The sequence below is a fragment of the Ranitomeya imitator genome, chromosome 2 (assembly GCF_032444005.1).
Source record: "Ranitomeya imitator isolate aRanImi1 chromosome 2, aRanImi1.pri, whole genome shotgun sequence".
In the NCBI taxonomy this organism is placed as follows: Eukaryota; Metazoa; Chordata; class Amphibia; order Anura; family Dendrobatidae; genus Ranitomeya; species Ranitomeya imitator.
Genome location: NC_091283.1, coordinates 95,348,889 through 95,368,164, shown reverse-complemented (window position 1 = coordinate 95,368,164; position 19,276 = coordinate 95,348,889).

Here is a 19,276-nt window from a genome sequence, read left to right as displayed (position 1 = left end):
TGGAGCTGGAGAAAATTATAATCCCCCGTCTGCTACCCTTGCTTCGTTTGGCGCGGTCAGTTTGGAGGCAAATCAAAAAAACTGTCGGATTCATAGACATTATAGCAGAGATGCCCCTGTGGAAAAATGGCTATTTTTCAACTTTATTGAACCACCCGTCCACTGACTTTTGGATTGGGCATGGTGTCTCCTCAATATGTGATTTGTATGATGGGGGGTTCTTTGTGTCTTTTGAGCAATTGCAAACCAAGCATGGTATACCGAGATCCCAATATTTTCGATATCTACAACTAAGGTCAGCCGTTCAATCGTATATGAGACAGACAGGTGCAGGTCGAGCTATATCCTCTCTACCCTTGATAGGAATTCTTAAATCGCAAGGCCCCCAAGGTCTTATCTCCTCTTTATATATATCTATATGCTATCTTCGGGAGCTACAACTACTGTCAATTCTATTAAGGGGAAGTGGGGGGGACTTCTTTCTAATATGCAGGAGGAGGAATGGGAAGATATTCTTGAATCTCCAATTAAAGTATCCCCATCAGTTAACAACAGGATGACCCAGCTATATATAATACACCAATCATACTTAACCCCAATACGGCTTTTTAAAATGGGTCGGTTCCAAACATCAGTGTGTGCGATGTCATTCATCGGATGCAGACTTCATCCATATGATATGAAGATTCCTATTATGCTTCATTACTGGAAAGAGGTGACATCACTACTAGCATCCTTGCTATCAATTTCTGTTCCCCTTGATCCACTAGTTTGAATATTTGGAGTATGGGAGGAGGAGACTTGGGATCATTAGATTGACATTTTCTTGCATGAGACGCTCTTTATGGCACGGAAGGTATTGGCATTGCGGTGGATGGGGAGCTCATGTCCATCTATAAGAACTTGGATTGACCTGGTTAATTCGATTATTCCATATGAACGCACGCTATATCAGAACAGAGGGTGTCTGGGGAAATTTGAAAAAATTTGGGGTAGATGGAATTCTTCACATCTTACTCTGTAGATATGAATATTTATTTCTTCTGCTGTAAAAAAAAAAGATTTTTAATCATTTTGATGTGTCTCTACTGTCTAGCAAGGTGACTAGAGTCTGACATTTTGCTGATCCTCAGCAGAAAAGAATTACAAAAAAATCAGCATTTTATCAAAGTAGATTTTTGCAATATTGAAGTACTCTAATAAATTTTCTCATTTCTAGTTTTAACCCTGTCAGTGGAATTGGTCATCTATATGAGGTCAGTTGAGGTTAGACACATGTCACTGCCTCTGTTTAGCTGACATATTCAATGGCCTGTAATGACAAATAATTTTTAACCTCACACCAGAGCTGGATTCACATTTACAATGCTCAGTACTTCTGTTTGATGTCCTATATGCCACTGTTTTTAAGGTTATGCTACACAGAAATGGGAGAAAGGCAATCCCTCATGTCACTGTGGGCAGTGTATGGGAAACATCATAGCAGCTAGTCTCCATCCACTAGCTCACAGAGAACTGAAAGAGGGGAAGAAAAGTGATCAAAAATGCAAGATACAAGTCATATAATGGCTAGAAATAGTGTTATTCCTCATGGACACACATAACAGATTATTCTGAAAAGTCACCTAAAACAACAGGTACAGTTCCGTTAAAATCAAGGTTGTTGGAAGTCACAGCAGTAGCTGGGCATTATCAAGTGCCATAGTCATCCCATTCAAAGCACAATAGGAGATGCCTGTATTATTGTAAGTAGAATTTGTCGATTTTAGATGTGTGGCATTTGGCCTAATGTCTTGTACAACTCTTGTGACTGATAGAATTGGGATTATGCAGGTGTTCTCCTCTTAAGACTGGCAGCCGTAAAGCTGCTGGAAGGACCCCTATTATGCGTTATTCCAATATTTCTGACATGCCATTCCTTTATAGCTATTTTTCTGAACAATAGTAGGCTTATAGGGGATGGGATCAATTATCCCAGTGGCTATGTAATATTGCAGCAGTTTGCTCATGCAGTGTTCCATCTAGAACACCATGTGAGAAAGTTTAGACTCACCCCCATGAAGGCGCTTATCTGAATAAGCCCTAATACGCTGGCGATCTCTGCAGGAAAGAAGACGCTTTCTGACAATAACAATAATATAGCTCGCACGACATCCCTATGGTTAACCCCTTATGTCCTGCGGCATGACCTTATCCTGCAACTGTTACACGGAGTTTCGAAGTCATTTCAGACTTACATTTGCAGAAATCCCCAAAGAAACCTCTTCCTGAGAGTAATTTTAGCAGCTAATTAGCCGAGTATCTTTCGCTTCTCGAGAATTCCATCCCGCTATTTTCCAAATGAAATGCCACAGTAAAGGTAAATGAAAGTAACAGCACATAATTAGACATTTTTTTCATTAAGCAAATTTCGCACCTGGTACCTGTGGAAATATAGCCGCGGCACTTGAAAAATTACTTCGCCAGCGTATAGTGCCATGAAAATTTATCTTGGAGATGATTTTATTGCATGGTTACCCGAGGCAATTAAATCAATAAATCTCAGCTGTCAGGAACGTTGGCTCCATGCCAGGTGTAAATGAAATGCATGAATATCAGTAAATAAAAGCTTCCTGACAACTCATTTCAGGAATTATTTAGCATTTTGAACCTTTCACTTTTGATCTGCAATGATCTAATTAAACGCTTTCGTGGAACCACTGACTGCTAAATAAACGTGTAAAATGAAAAGTAATCAAACAAGCCTCCGATATAGCCTGATAAGAGAAGAGCCAAGAGTGTGCACAAGGAGCAGAGAAGGGCAACCTTAAAGGGACACTGTCACCTGAATTTGGAGGGAACAATCTTCAGCCATGGAGGCGGGGTTTTGGGGTTTTGGATTCACGCTTTCCTTACCCGCTGGCTGCATGCTGGCTGCAATATTGGATTGAAGTTCATTCTCTGTCCTCCGCAGTACACACCTGCACAAGGTGCAATCTTGCCTTGTGCAGGCGTGTACTATGGAGGACAGAGAATGAAATTCAATCAAATATTGCAGCCAGCATGCAGCCAGCAGGTAAGGAAAGGGTGAATCAAAAACCCAAAAACCCCGCCTCCATGGCTGAAGATTGTTCCCTCCAAATCCAGGTGACAGTGTCCCTTTAACATCATGGCTAGTTTTCGGTCTGCCCTAAGTTTTTCTCTGAAATGCTGCAGTGATTCATAGATAATATAGATAGAAGAGCTTAGGTAGAGACTAGACTAGCCTGGCATCGTCTTTGGCCGACTCTTCCCACGGCTGCACTAGGTGATTGACAGGTCTCTCCCTTATGTGTCCATATAGAGACCTGGCAGTCACCAGAGGCAGCCCTGCGATCAGACGGCCAGGAGCACAGCTACACTAGTTTCTTTTCCAGCTATGGTCCCCAGCCGGGTCCTCCCAGCACCGATTTAGGTGACTGACCGGTCTATCCATAAGGACACGTAAGAGAGAGACCTATCAATCACCTAGTATAGCCTTAGGAAGAGCCTGTCAGGGAAGCTTCCAGACTAGTCTGGTCTCTTCTACCTATATGTTCTCTGAAACACCAGGTTGTTCCAGCTAAAAATATACCTGCTCATTCAGACAAACGGAACATAGGCTTGATGGCACCTCTATAGGACAAAAATCTGCCACAGGAACATCTAACACAACTGTCATTGTCAGAACTTGCTATACCAAGCACTATCTATGTTCTATATTTTTCACACATAGGGCTAGAATTAACTGTGGTCTTTAATGGTACATGAGGTTGACAGTACTTGCCATGACTACATAATACTACCACCTAGTGATGGGATAATGCCAATATATTGATCATTAATGGGGTTGTTTACATCGGAGACTATTTTCGGCAAGTAGTAGTACATACTGTATATAGACTTGGAACAGGCAAGCAGAGATGAATCCTAATGGTGTGTAAATTACACATCGTTGGGATTTGGCAAGCTGCAATGCTTGCTGATATTTACTTTTTTGAAGAATGACCCTTTTATCAAACATGACTCTACCAAGACCAATATTAGCATCAATATTGTAGTATAATAATAATAAACCAATAATACCACCAGTCCGTAACCACCTATTACCAGCATATACAGTGGTGATAATACCGCCATTCTGATCATTAGCCAACACCACTGTACTCGGAATGATATTACCAGCATACAGAAATTATATGATGGTTTTATTAGTTATATTTTCCACCAATAACTTGTCCCTGTAAAATGTAAAACACAGATGTTTGATTAACTGCTTTTACAGCCCCTCCTCACATTCTCCCATCACTAAAGCAAACCATATACTGATGTAACCAATTCCTTAGAGAGTTATAATACCCCTCTCTATCCTAGTACTCTCATTTTGTGCCCCATACAATAACAGTGCCCCCTTTATGATCCTACAGAGTAATAATGCTTTCTCTGTACATCCGTGTAGTAAAAGTGCTCCCCTGTGTCTTATAGTATAGGGCACCATATAGAAATAATTTCCCCCCATTGCTGCCTTATAATAATCCCCCGCCCTTCATTTAATAGCAATTCCCCTGTAACTCCTTATAATAACCTTACACCTCCTATAATAAACACCTTCCTTGCGTATAATGCTCATGTGATTCCTTATAATAATAATCCCTCATTATGTCTCCTTATAATGATGCTCCATAGTCCCTTATATGTAGTATGATGTTCCCCACAACTTCCCAAACATTAAGATGGCCCCACAGCCGCCCATACACAGTATTATGCCCCATAGCTCCAAATGCACAGTATGATGGCATAGCCCTCCTAGACATATGAACATGATGTGCTACAGCCCCCTATGCACAGTATTATGCTTCATAGCCATATTTACACAGTATACCATTGCACCTAAGCGCAGTCAAATGCTCCATATACACAGTATGATGGCATAGCCCTCCTAGGCACAGTATGATGAATATGTGCTATAGCCTCATATACACAGTATTATGTTCCATAGTGATATATACACAGTATTATACTTTCAATGCAACTATGTGCAGTATAATTCCCCATATACACAGTATGAGGACGCATAGCCCCATATGAACAGTATGATTGCCCATAGCCCCACCCATATACACAGTATGATGTTTCATATTCCCCCTATAGATAGTATGATGGCCCCCATAGCCCCACTTGGATAAAGTATTGCTGAATAGGGTAAGCTGGTGGATTCTTTGTTTCAGCATAAACTATACCCTGTAAAATGTTTTTTTTCCTGTCCTTGCTTCCACATTGCATTGTTTAGTGCACGCTAGTTGTGATCCACATATCATAGTATATAGCAGACTGCAGAATGAGCTAAAACTGAATCCAAGGTGAACTCATAGAATCATAGAATGGTAGAGTTGGAAGGGACCTCCTGGGTCATCTGGTCCAACCCCCTACTCACTGCAGGATTCACTAAATCATCTCTGACAGATGTCTGTCCAGCTTCTGTTTGAAGATTTCATTTGAGAGAGAGAACTCAGCACCTTTCATGGCAGCCTGTTCCACTCATTTATCACCTTCACTGTCAAAAAGTTTTTCTAATATCTAATCTGTGTCTTCTCCCTTTTAGTTTCATTCCATTGCTTCTCATGTTTCCATGTGCAAATGAGAATAAGGATGATCCCTCTATACTGTGACATCCCATCAGATATTTGTAGACAGCTATTAAGTCTCCTCTTAGTCATTTTATTTGCAAGCTAAACATTCCCAGATCCTTTAACCGTTCCTTGTCGGACATACTTTGCAGTCCGCTCACCATCCTGGTAGCTCTTCTCTGAACTTGCTCCAGTTTTTCAATGTCTTTTTTAAAATGTGGTGCCCAGAACTGGACTCAGTATTCCAGATGAGGCCTGACCAAGGAGGAGTAGAGGGGAATAATTACTTCATGTGATCTAGACTCTATGCTTCTCTTAATACATCATAGAATTGTGTTTGTATTTTTTTGCTGCTGCATCACACTGTTGACTCATGAACAGTCTGTGATTTATTATTATACCCAAGTCTTTTTCACTCGTGCCGTTCTTTTCATATACACAGTATGATGGCATAGCCCTCCTAGACACAGTATGATGAATATGTGCTATAGCCTCATTTTGTAGATGTAATTGTCTTGTTTCTTGCCCAGATGTAAAACCTTGCACTCTCCCTGTTAAATACTATTCTATTAGCTGCTAACCATTGTTCAAGCTTATCTAGATCGTTCTGAATCCTTTGTCTTCTCCAATGTTAGGGTACCGTCACACTAAAACGACGCTGCAGCGATACGACAACGATGTCGATCGCTGCAGCGTCGCTGTTTGGTCGCTGGAGAGCTGTCACACAGACAGCTCTCCAGCGACTAACGATCCCGAAGTTCCCTGGTAACCAGGGTAAACATCGGGTTACAAAGCGCAGGGCCGCGCTTAGTAACCCGATGTTTACCCTGGTTACCAGCGTAAACGTAAAAAAAAAACAAACACTACATACTTACATTCCTGTCGCGTCCCTCGGCGCTGTGCTTCTCTGCACTGACAGTGAGCGCCAGACAGCCGGAAAGCACAGCGGTGACGTCACCGCTGTACTTTACGGCCGGCCGGCGCTCACCAGTCAGTGCGGGAAGCTGAAGGCGAGGGACGTGACCAGACACCGGAATGTAAGTATGTAGTGTTTTTTTTTTTTACATTTACACTGGTAACCAGGGTAAATATCGGGTTACTAAGCGCGGCCTTGCGCTTAGTAACCCGATGTTTACCCTGGTTACCAGTGAAGACATCGCTGAATCGGCGTCACACACGCCGATTCAGTGATGTCAGCGGGAGATCCAGTGACAAAATAAAGTTTCAAACAATCTGCTACGACGTACGATTCTCAGCGGGGTCCCTGATTGCAGTAGCGTGTCAGACACAGCGAGATCGTAAGGATATCGCTGGAACATCACGGATCGTGCCGTCCTAGCGACCAAAGTGATCCCTCCAAGCTTTGCATCATCAGCAAAATTGATTAGTTTACCTTTAGTTCCCTTATCTAGGTCATTTATAAAAATGTTGAACAACACTGAGGCCAGGACAGAGCCTTGTGGTACCCCACCTGGAACACTTGGATGTGCAACCATTTATTACTACTCTTTGGGTATGATCACTGAAACAGTTATGAATCCACCTAACCGTGGCCTTGTCAATCCCATAGATGGTCATTTCTTCAATAAGATTAGTAGGATAGCAAGGTTTGTTTGACTACATCAAGGGTGATCTGTATTTATCCTTCATCCACTCCATATGTGTGCACTTTCCAGTGCGGAATTTGTTGACATACCCTTTTCTCAATCGACTGCTTTATTCAGCATGAAAATATATTTCTTACACCAATGTGCTAAAGGAAAGATATCAGCAAACCATGAAACCCACAGCATGTTCAGACACTTGAAAATCCAGAATAAATCAAGGCTGTTTCCATGCAATCTCTTGTGCTTTTTGAATAAAACAAAAACGTATAATAATGTGTGTAAAATATGGGTTTCACGTTTGCATGTACTTTGTGCATTCTGTCCTTTTTTTCACCTGGATCTTTTCTGAGAACATAGGGTTCCTTCTATACTTCAAAAAAACGTAATAATAGAAAAATCGACTTCTTAAGATATTGTTGTAGCGGTTTTGTTCTTATCCAAAGTCAGGTTATTGGATTACCAGTGAGGCCTAATTGTGGGACTAGGCCCCCTTGGTCGTGAGCACTCGGTGAAGTGAATGCACATAGGTGGTTCTGTTTTTTGCCATGTAAACAGTTTTCTTATACCATTTTATGGGGAATGTAACACTCCATGCATTGCTCCAATTGGAGGTCCAGCAGCCACCTCCTTCTCATGAGTATGTCATGATAGCTTTTAGCTGTCGTGCCTTTCCCAGAATATTACCCATAACGAGCTGTTTCTCAGAACATTGCACAGGAGATAAGAAAATATTATACCAAATATATACTGTTGAAAAATCTTAAAGGTAGCCTGTAACCAGGTTTTCCCCATCGTAAGTACGGCCAGCATCTTTAAGCATTCTGCTACAGCATACAAGCATGCTCTATGTATGTCCTTAATCCTCTTTGGGGGTACAAAAAAGATCGGTCCTGTCAGATGGGCATCTCTGGGCCTCATCTTCTCTGCTTTGTGTGCTCTTGTGTAGGCACACTTCTCTTTGCAAGGCACTGTAGTGCGCATGCGACCGATTTACCTACGGGTCATCGACGGCTTCCCCGATGCATGCGCACTACAGTGAAGAACACCTGCACAGGAACGCGATGGAGAACAGTGTGCATATGATGGAGGAAGAGTCATCCACAAGAAGTACGGAAGGAGGAGGTTAACGCATGAAGAGAAGAAGCACCAGATCAAGACCAGAGATGCCCATTGGACCAGACCACACCATCTAGGAGTGTAATAAAAGGGTTTTTGTACCTTGCATTGGGGTTGGGGACATATATGCAGCATTCCAGCATGCTGCAACACAGGGCTTACAGGTACTGGCAGTATTTTACATGGGGGAAACCTGGTGACCCTTCTGTATCAATATTACTCCAGTGTGTGCATCTGAGATAGAGAAAAGTACATTTAAAGGTAATCTGTCAGCAGAATTGTGCACAGTAACCTACAAACCGTGTCAGGTCAGCGCTGTTATACCGATTAAAATGATAGCTTTGTTGATGAAATCCATTTTGTGGTTGTGTAATTTTTATTTTCAATTTTGAGTTAGTGATATACTCGTGCTCCGGAGCGGCCTGTGGGGGTCTTCATGTGGTGCTCTGATTAGGTATTCATAATGCAGCCTGCTGACAGGTCACTGATCCCTCACTGACCCCCCCCTAGTTAACATAATGAATATTATATATACATAATGAAAAAAAACCTTCTGCAGGCAGGCACCAGCTGTGGCCCCTGCGCTGCAGTATAATTGCATGTGTAATGTGTTTACAATTAATGTGGTTGAGAAAAACCTGATATGAAAAAAAAAAATCCATTTGAAAATGGCGCCCGCCGCACCTGCGCAGTAACAGCTATCGGTGTATCTAGAGGTGATCCGATACCTGCTATTGTGCAGGCGCAGACGGCGCCATTTTGCTAGAGAAAAACAAAAAGTCCTGCTCCTAGATGGCGCCTGCACAGTATGTATATTTAATATTCATAATGTAAACTAGGGGGCAGGTCAGTGAGGGATCAGTGACCTGTCAGCAGTCTCTATTATTATTACCTAATCAGAGCACCAATAAGAATTAAAAAACAACTACAAGACGGATTTCATTACCAAGGTATCATTTTAACCAGTATAACGTCGCCAAACTGACACTGTCTGTAGGTTACAATCCTGCTGACAGGTTCCCTTTAAAATGACCACATACGCACTGGAAAAAAATTTACAGTACATAAATAAATACTGGAAACATTTGGCACCTGGGTTCACTTAGAAATGGGACCATTAATTTTAAGACAAATTTTACAAAAACAAAAAGAATACATTAGTTACAGAGAATTATTTTTAATAAAAATTTTATTTAACCATTTTTAAATAATTTGTTGCTCCGGCAGCATAATTAATCTCTCTATGAGAGACACAGACATACCAGGTTCGACAACATTATTTATACATAGACATTGTATTTAAAAACATCAGAACTGCACTTAAACCCCCGCTTGCTAAAGGAGACAGCATAACTTTATTTGGCAAAGTTTTGCAGAATCCTTACACAGCGGAAACGTAAAACCATTTCAGTACATGAGCGAATACCTCCCCCATGCTCTAAAACAGTCATGTTTTTCTACATTGGAATTAGAGATTTTGTTTGTCATGAATAAAATAAAAAAAATCATAAAAAAGAATAAAAAAGCAATTGTGCAACACTTGAAAACACAAAGCAAAATAAAGCTGGATATAATTGTATACATTCAAAGCAAAATAAAAAAAAAAGAGCAAATAAAACGGGACTTCATACTTTAGAACCACAGCATGGTATTCATTGCTTAAACACTGTAACAATTAAGGTCTGTACAAAACATTGGAACTTACGAAATCTTTACAAAGAATAACATGCTTATTAAAACAAGGATACCTTGCGGAATCAGGATTATGTATATATGGACCCTGCTTAAAAAAATACAAAGGATTTTTTTTTTTCTTAAAATACACAACTGGATGGAAAAGTGACCATAAAAATTGTGGCAATTGTCACACTTTTCTGAACTAACAGAATGACAGAATCATGAAGATTTTACCAATTGGAGTTACGTAAAATGACTGCAGAGAGGTTAGCGTTCCTTTATTTTTTTATTATTAAATGTGAATATTTTGGTACCTGTCAGATCAATTTCCTTTTAGTTTGATTGTTAACAATTGTATAAACACATTTTGGAACCTATGAGAATAGAAATAATCAGGGGTGGACTGATAACGCCCTGGGCTATGGTGCTGGTCATTAGTGCCATCTACGTGCCAAGTTCAATGATGTCACTTAAAGGAGTTGCCTTAGACTTGAATATTAATGACCTATCCATGTCCCATTCACTAAGATGAGTACTAAATATTGTATGTGGCTTCTTTGTGCCACCGTGTACATTGCTTTTATCCAGCTAGTCTTGGAGCCGATAACAGAGGATCGTGGGAGTGCCAGGCGTCGGACCTTCATTAATCTGATATGGATATGGACCGTTCACTGACATGCAAGTCCCGGACAACCCGTTTAACAGCCTTCATTGTACTGTTATAATCTGTTCATTAAATAGGTTATGAAAGAAGTTAGGTAAGTGTCGCCCATCTTTTTTCTAGAAAGAGGATTCCAAAACTGTTAAAAAGAAGAATGAGCATGTTCTGCCCTTCTCTATAGAGATAAATGAGCGAGACAAATACGAAAAATGAGAAGGTCTGAAATATTGGATTAGCGTCTAAATGCTAACTGGTTAAAAGTTTTAAAAAAGTGGTGGAACAACACCTTTGTCATGACATGTACATGTAGTAGAGGTGGGGGGGTAGAACATAATCTCAATTTCAGATGGGAGGACCATTTTGACTGGTGGCACATTAAAACAGCCATGAAGACTGCCCCATTGGCTTACTGCTTAGTCCACCCCAACTAGTGTTTCTGGCTGGAACAGATCATTCTGAACTTATGTTACCAAATGACAAAAGCTTTGGTGGAATTTCATGGCAGACAGTATTACGATCCAGTATAAAATACAATAGACTCTCAGATGATGCAACAATTAAATCTGATGAGGAACGGTATATGACTAGACTACATCTTTTGCAATCATGCAAGTATGTACACAAGTATTTATACTATGTACAGAATTCACCTTATTACAACCGCTGGTGTAGCTCTTCGTAAGGACAGAGTGAGTCGGATATTCTTTGTACAGTCAAAGGTCCATAATTAATAAAACTGACAGTCAAATATATCAGTTTGAAATATGTGTACATCTTTAAAGAAAAGTAAAATCTTTGGCATGCAAAACCTATAATCTGCCTTAACATGCTCTAATCACGCCTGGTTAGACCGCCAGAGATGGGCTTTTACTAACTGTACATGCATAATCGCTGCTCCACTCCATTCACCCGTTTCTGGACTAAATACAATTTTATCAAATTTGGCTTGTATTATACTGAGAAGCACATTAGAGCAAGACAAAAGATGACAAATGTTCAGAATAAAGCTGGCTAGATTCTTTTAGCAGGCAATTAACTTCACAGAATTCCCCATTAAAGAAGATGTTTTGCTCGGCCAAAAGTGTATATTAATCCCTATGGGGCTAAGAAAGGCGAGTCGTTGTCAGATGCACGTGGTGCTGCTTATACGGAGGGGGCAACATATGCAGCTGAGAAAGTCAAACGTATCCAAATGATATGTCCTCCTCAGAGATCAGATACAGAAGTGTGTGTGACGCTCACCCACCAATTCAGATCCTGACAATAATGATGACCTCAATCAGTTACACCAAACTAGTATTTGGTGCCATTTCTTACCCTATTGTCTATGATGGTGACATTTGTCAGTTACATGGTAGCCATAGACCTTTCAGAAATACAGGGCAATTTTAGAAGTTCAATTAAAGGGATGATGTCAGGGACATTTGTAATCTATTGGTTTGAATAGTCTATTGTTTTGAATAGTAAATCTGACAATTACAGCTCCATTTAATCCAGTAATACATATATACTGGTTCTCAAGCATTGCAACAATTAGATAATGAGAGAGGCTGAGAATGTTCTAAGGAGCACTAGAAGAAAGCACATTTTTCACGAACTTATGGGGCTTATTATTTATCTGCCCCTATTTTAGATTATTTCTAGATCAGTTTATTGACTTTCATATTACTAGAATGTTGCAAGACCTAGAAAATGACAGAGAAGACTATGGTGAAGTATGGCAGCCGCAGAAGTGAAGATTGTCATGGTCCGGCTGCCATGGAAGACTGGACACCGGTTCAAGGCAGCACAAATTTTATTGATCAAATTTACCCAACTCTTACTATTTAGAGGAATCAATATCATGTTCTTACCTAAGTGACTGAATGTTTACGATGATTTTAGTCCACAGCTAGTTGGTTACCATGTCCAATATGTAGCACCCCACCCCATCTAAAATGTCTAATTTTGCTGGTCATATTTGCATTTTTAAAGAAAAGCTGTCACCCCATTTTCTGCACCCAAATTACCTCCATAGTGGTATACCTGACATTAATAGGATTTTACAAATGGCCCTGTCTAAATTGCCTGTTGCAAAATAACGTCTAAGCTTAACTTATAAATGATCGCACAATGCATGCATCGCATAGGTGGTATATTAATGGGGTTGCCTGGACATATGATATTGATGATCTGTCCCAAGGATAGCATGGAGTGGCAGAGATCTGACACAAAACAACCCCACCGATCAGCTATTGTTTCTTCCTGCAGTGACCACATGTGAACATTGGATGAGGCTAAACTGCTCAGCTCTGGTGTATATGTAGGGGCCACAGTTGGTTACTACAAATCAGTTAACAATTAACAAAAAACAATCATCAGAAAATGCCCTATTTAACTCAGGTTTTTGTGTTACATGCATCATTAAAAAATTGCCATTTTTTATATCATGAACTTTATTTAAAAATCAAAAGTAGTAAACTTCTAATTTTCACTCTAAGCACTGGGATTTTCAAACTTTGTATCCTTTCAGGAAGAGTTTACAGCAGTTTTCTTACCAGCAGAGGCGGGAATACAATGACAAATGACACATAACTGCTCCCTCTCTCATTACATTCATTAGATACTTTAAAACAAAAGATGGGGTCAGAGTGTTCATTGTGGCTATGTACATTTATTGTTTCCTGAAACAACAGGAAGTTAAAGTCTAAAAAAAAGCCCCAGTGGTCAGTGTGAAAATTGTAAGATTTATGTTGTTTATTTTCAATACAGATTGTTATAAGAAAAAAAGTGCTAACATTTTTAATTAAATACAATTAACACAAAACTTAATTTAAATAATAGGTCACTTTCTGATGATAGCTTTCCTTTTAGAGAATCAGTGCATTACCAATCAGCAAGCCATTTGATTATATAACGGACAATATTTTCCTAATACAATTGTTTCTTGCCTATTGCAGAGATTAATATTATGTTCCTTTTTTATTCATTAAGCCCCATCTGCTCACAATAAGTTTTGGAATTACTATATCTTATCTATATGCAAACATGTAACTTCATAGAAGACCGGCAGCCCCGGCAGGCAGGAGGTGCTCAGTCTTCAGAATATGAAAATCCACACGTCCCTATAGCACGATCATGAAGCGATTTACCATAAAACATAACAGACTGTCTTTAGGAGGATACTAAACCATTACACTGACAAAAAGCAGATGTCTTTTGATTTGACTCAACAGAATTCAAGAACTGATGTATAGATGAACATGCTTACCTATTACAACCTTCCACTATGAGGAGATTTCAAACATTTTTGTTATCGGGCAAAGGTACCTAACTGAGATTTGTAAATGTTTCCTAACATTTTGCAGAAACACGACGAAAGGAAGATATGATATGGAACTCCTTTTAGAGTCCTTGAGGACTACCTAGAAATTAATAACAATGGCACATGCTATGATGCAAAACTGCAATGGAGGCATTGGTAAAAAACAAACAAAATCAATCTGCACTATTATCAAAAAGTATGAATCATGGATGAGTAGCTAGGAAACAAAAAAGTGCAATGAGGTTTTAACCGACAACCACTGGCATAGGTGAAGGAGGTTACATTCATCTGGATCAGTTGTGTGAGACACAATACATGAACCGCATGTAGAATAAGCGCTGCAACCCAACGGGATGAAATAACAACCAGTAATTGGTTAATAGGGGAAGGAAATGTGGGTAGTTTGCGCTCTTGATGAGGATCCAAACAAACAATTAAACAAGAGTTCCACGAGCCAGATAAGATGGAAATATGGTTTTATTTTCAATACATTTCAAAGTCATACGACAAAAACTGGTCAACAAACAATAGACCCTCCTTCGCCTGTATTGTCCTGTTTTTTTTCCTGATGGAGGAGTCAGATGACTTAAATTAAACCATATCCATGTCTTATCTGGTTCAAGGAACTTTTGTTTGATTGTTTGTTTGGATCCTCATCAACAGCACAGAATTTCCATCCACCTTTCCTTCATCTACTGACCAAAGTATTGATCATAGCTATGACATGTCACCTGGACCTCATTCAGATATCTGCTCTTCATCACACACCCGTATTTATCTTTTAGAGTTTATGGGGGCTTTTCACAAATCAATGTTTTTTATAGAGTAATGCAAAAATTTTTTTTCCATTTTTGATCAAAGTCATGGATCAAACTTGTGCATTCAAGTCAATGGGTCCGTGAAAGAAAATCAGACAGCACATTGATTTGTGTGTGTCATCTAGGTGCTGTCCACTGGGTGCGAGAGGAGTGGAATTTTTTGTTTTGCGTACAAATTAGATGTTACATTAATCTAGATTTGGTGCTATTTCTTACCCTATTGCCTATGATGGTGACATTTGTCAGTTACATGGTAGCCATAGACCTTTCAGCCATACAGGGCAATTTTAGAAGTTCAATTAAAGGGATGATGTCAGGCACATTAGTAATCTATTAGTTTGAATAGTAAATCTGACAACTACAGCTCCATTTAATCCAGTAATACATATATGCTGGTTCACAAGCATTGTAACATTTAGATAATGAGAGGGGCTGAAAATTGTTCTAAGGAGCACTAGACAAAAGCACATTTTTCAAGAACTTATGGGGCTTAATATTTATCTGCCCATATTTTAGATTATTTCTAGATCAGTTTATTGACTTTCATATTACTAGAATGTTGCAAGACCTAGAAAATGACAGAGAAGGCTATGGTGAAGTATGGCAGCCGCAGAAGTGAAGATTGTCATTGTCCGGCTGCCATGGAAGACTGGACACCGGTTCAAGGCAGCACAAATTTTATTGATCAAATTTACCCAACTCTTACTATTTAGAGGAATCAATATCATGTTCTTACCTAAGTGACTGAATTTTTACGATTTTAGTCCACAGCTAGTTGGTTACCATGTCCAATATGTAGCACCCCACCCCATCTAAGATGTCTAATTTTGCTGGTTATATTTGCATTTTTAAAGAAAAGCTGTCACCCCATTTTCTGCACCCAAATTACCACCATAGTGGTATACCTGACAATTAATAGGATTTTACAAATGGCCCTGTCTAAATTGTCTGTTGCAAAATAATGTCTAAGCTTAACTTATAAACGATTGCACAATGTTTTGCATGTTATATTAACTGTAAAAATGGACACCTGGACCAAAAACGGATGAAAATCGGTTCCAGCACACAGATGAAAAACTTTTAATTTTTTCTTGTTGTACACAAAAAAAACCAAAATGTCTGAGGCATAAAAGAAAGGAAGATGATAGAGCCAGGGCTGATAAATACATTTGGTCAGGATACAACTTCCTGCCGTTTCTGCAGCACAAAGTTCTGCTCAAGCAGCAGAAATACTGTGAACATTAAGAGAAGAGGATAGTTTATGAACTCATGTAACTTTTAATACCTGGGGATGATATACTTTTAAGCATTAAGAAAGTTGCATTATAAATGCCTATTTTTGAAGTTACATCATTAAGATACAAAATTGCAATGGTGCTATCCTTACCAAGTATCTAATACTAAAATAAATACTACAGATATTTTACAGTAATTAACACGTCATAAAGGTAACATGGTTTCTTCCAGTTAGAAAATACAATACTGAACACTAACCAATGGAGTATTTAACGTTGAGGACCGGTTTCCACTGTTCGTCAGGGAGCGACCATAAACCAAGGTGATAAAGCTTATTCAGAATTTGCCCAGATAGCAAAGTCCTGTATCAGGATAGCATTTGCTCATCCAGACACAAAGCCAAATTCTGATTGGTGGTAATTAATAACAACACTGATGTGCAAAACACACCATAATATTTAATACACCTAAAAAAAAATCTGATGAGCGATCGTTAAATATAGTACAGAATAATTATTAAATATATACATGATTATATGGCCATGTAAACCAGTAATCAGCAAAGAAATCATTTAATGAGACTTCCTCAGTCATTACAGTACCATTAAGTATTAGTCGACCTTTTCTGTCAAGTCGCTGAAAATTCAAACTTTATGTTCTGTATTTACTATTTCTATTTATTGGAACTGTATAAAAACGAGAATGGCCATCATCACATCAGCTGAAGAGATCATTATCTAGACCAGTGCTCCCCAATTCCAGTCCTCAAGAGCCACCAAGAGATCATGTTTTCAGGATTTCCTTAGTATTGCACAGGTGATGGAATTACGAAAACTTGATCTGTTGGTTGCTCTTGAAGACTGGAGTTGGGAAAACTTGATCTAGATTTTCTGGATCCAAAAAGGCTACAACATCAGCTCCCACATCGCTGCATAACATGGCAGATTTACAAGCAAATGTTTGGGAAAACAAAGTTATAGCCTTCACGGAAGCTATAATGAAGCTATACTTGTGTATATACAAAGATGGTTTCTAGTAGATTGTATTGAATTAGTGCTGAATGACTAAAATCTGTCCCACCACCCAAATCAGACCTGCTTACTTAGCCCATGCTTTTTTACTTATTTTCCACAACCCAATGTCTGTCCCTGAACGGACAGTGGGGCTCCATCTAATGATGGAGTATCTTGACATTGTACACAAGAAACTTCCTTGAAACAATGGTTTCTGAGAAGTTTTAATGGCAGCAAAGTCATGTGCCAACTCTTTCTAAATTCCTAAAGATTCTCAATTTTTCCAGAACCTCCTTGATGCTTTAGTTGAGTTGGCAAGTTTGGAAAGTCCTTTATTTTGCCACAGTGTTTTCCTATGGCATAACCAGTGTGGCATATGCTAAGTATCAAAAGAGAGGAACACTGCCTTGGCTTAGGGATTTGGAAATAAGGATAGGGCAGCCAATGACATTTACGAAGCAGGTGAAGAAGAGACTTGTGACTCTGCTAAGAATTTTCAAAACTTGACAGAACAGGACAACCAAGGAAGTATATCCAGACTTTTTTCTATTTTAGAGGAAATAGTCCTGTAAAAAAACTGCCCTGACTGTAATAAATAATGAATATGACCAAATTGCCAAATAGAATAAGGGTTAATGGTATTCTGAAACATACAGGCACTTTCAGTACTAAATAATTGAGAGAAACAGTCTCTAGGAATGTTCGTATTGCTGTGATTATTCCTTTGGTTGCCACAGCAGCCATTATTGCAACTGGAGATATGCACTTAACGCTCGTGGAGCTGGGTACAGGTCAATAGTATAATTCATCAGTTAAGATTATTAAAGTGAAGAGCTGGAGCCAGATTAGTACAAGTTGAGCAGTAACACCGATTCATATTCCTCATCACCACCACATCTGATGCCTTCTTTGAATGTGTTGAATAAACATTCAGTACCAATCTGAACTAGTTCAGCCAGTACATGGATATTTCATCGCCCCAGGTTTTTCTATTACTTCTTATTGAAAAAGTCATGGAACTAAAGGTAATTAGCTACAATACCTTACAGGAATCATTACTCAAGCTCTGTATAAACATATGATAGATGCATCAATTCTTCTCATCCTTTTTAACCAAAATGAAGACCGAATGTTGTTCTGTTGAGTGAATTCTGGATAGTTTTCAACCTTTTTTTTTCATTTGAATCAATTCTTGTTGGTTGTCTCATGTTCAGGGGCAATACTATGGCTATGTGTTATATGTGTCTCCAATATGGCCCCAAAGCCTATTTAGTCCACTTATCCACTTGGCACCAAACCTCTGTGTGCATCTATTACAAACAAATTATGGAAGTATTCTTCCCTAGAATTCTTTCTACATTTCAAATGGTCCACCACATGGAACCATACATGTGACTGTGACCATGATCTGAAGCATAGTGGATTCCAAGCTCTTTTTAAGTTGGATCAATTCTTGCTTTAGGTCTCATGTACAGGGCAATACTACGGCTATGTGTTCTATAGATCTCTAATAGGGCCCCAAATATTTCTATTTATCCACTCAGCACTAAACCTCTGTGTGCATCTATTGCAAACCAAATTATGGAGGTATTCTTCCCTAGAACTCCTTATACATGTCAAATGGACCACCGCACCGCATGGAAGCATGAATTTGTCTGTGAGTATGAACTGAATCCTAGCTGGATAGTAATTTATGGAGTTTGCTACTCTTTTGGAGTGACAAAGCCAGTCTTCCAGTGTTAGATGTAGGACCACCTATTAATGTACTATATTTGGTTACATAACTTAATATTAATTGTAACCTAGTACGGAGTTAGGCACTTCCCGATTAAATCAATGAAACCTCAAAAAATTGTATGTACTCGAAGAGAGAACCCTAACTCCATGCGTTTCTTACTGCAACACCGTGGCTCTAAACCCCTTGCTGCCCACAGGTGTGGTAGACACCTTGGACCCTGCATCTATAGTGAGTAAAATGGAGGCAGTCAAGTAGTTTACTCAAGTGACTGAAGATACAGGAGATTCTTGTACCTGTCTGTGTCCTGAGTAAGGTTTCATCTGAGCAGAAGATGCAGCCTTCTTGAAAGTTGATCACATCAACACAGTTATCTTAAGCAAAATAGACACTGGCCTCCACTATTAACACAACTGGGGTGCTGGGTTAAAAAATGGGGGCTAGGTTAAGTTCATGCTAGTTTAAGAGGCATTAAAGATTTCATC